Source organism: Myotis davidii, unplaced genomic scaffold (genome assembly GCF_000327345.1).
Source record: "Myotis davidii unplaced genomic scaffold, ASM32734v1 scaffold332, whole genome shotgun sequence".
NCBI lineage: Eukaryota > Metazoa > Chordata > Mammalia > Chiroptera > Vespertilionidae > Myotis > Myotis davidii.
The window spans coordinates 4,742,082-4,743,288 of NW_006285779.1; the positions used below are offsets into that span (position 1 = coordinate 4,742,082).

At 44.2% G+C, this 1,207-nt stretch overlaps 1 protein-coding gene across 1 annotated transcript in view; it reads left to right on the forward strand.

Moving 5' to 3' along the window:
• DNMBP (dynamin binding protein) overlaps window positions 1-1,207 on the forward strand; it is an 86,698-nt gene that overhangs the window by 19,957 nt on the left and 65,534 nt on the right. The window lies entirely within an intron of this gene.

Here is a 1,207-nt window from a genome sequence, read left to right on the forward strand (position 1 = left end):
GTCTATGTTAAATGCCATCCTAACTTACATATGTTTATGTAACTCTGGGTTGGAGTATATTATTCAGTCCTTAGAGCAGACCCTGCTGACACTTAGCCAACATGTGTTAGATAATCGGTTATTTCCCAGTAGAAATGATATCTCAGCTGAGACAAAATGATGAGTAGGAGTTAGCAAGGCAAAGAAGATAGGCAGAGAGAATTGCTTGTTCAAAGGCCCTGGAATGAGAGAGAACACGGAGGGACTGAGAAAAGTCCAGTCTGGCATGAAGTATGAATGGTGGAGGAGGGGGGTAGTGCTTGGGAGATGAGCAGACGTTAGATCATGGAGGACAGACTATGCCATGGTGAGAGTCACAGAAATGAGAAACCGTTCATGTGCTTTAAGGTATTTATCAGATTTTTAGAAAGCTCTCAGCTGCCAATTGAACGATGGTAGGAAGGGGCAAAACCAAAGGCAGGGAGGCGGGGTGGGAGGTTGGTGCAGTAAGCTAGGCAAGAGATGCTGATGGCTTGGCCCAGCGTGGGGGTCGGGGCTAAGTGGACAGGTACCAGAGACATTTAGAAGGTGGGGTCAATTAAACCTTCTGATGCTTTCCAACTGACAGGCTCTGTCTCCCGTCTACCTCTACCTATTAAAACCTGCCCATCTTTAGACTCAAATGCTATCTTTTTCATAAAATTTTCATATTCTTCCTGACCCATTCTCTCCCTTCTCTGAAATCACATAGTAATTTGTGTACCTGTATTGTGACACTGGATTTTAGAATTGAATTTTTGTTTATGTCTGAACTAGATTTTGTCTGAATTAGATTTTCAGATCTCTGATGGCTGAGACTGTCTTACTCCTTCTCCCCTCTGCAGTGCACCTGGCATAAGTGACACCCAGTAAATATTCATTGGCTGGAATTGCATTTTCTCACTGAGTTTTTAATTGGGCCCTATTAATGGGCTCAGAAAAAATAATTTTTGTCCTGGTACATAGGCATAAAAATTTTTTTCAAAATGTTTGCTTTTAGCCAGAACCGGTTTGGCTTAGTGGATAGAGCGTCGGCCTGCAGACTGAAGGGTCCTGGGTTCGATTCCGGTCAAGGGCATGTGCCTGGGTTGCGGGCACATCCCCAGTGGGAGATGTGCAGGAGGCAGCTGATCGATGTTTCTCTCTCATCGATGTTTCTAACTATCTCTCTCCCTTCCTCTCTGTAAAA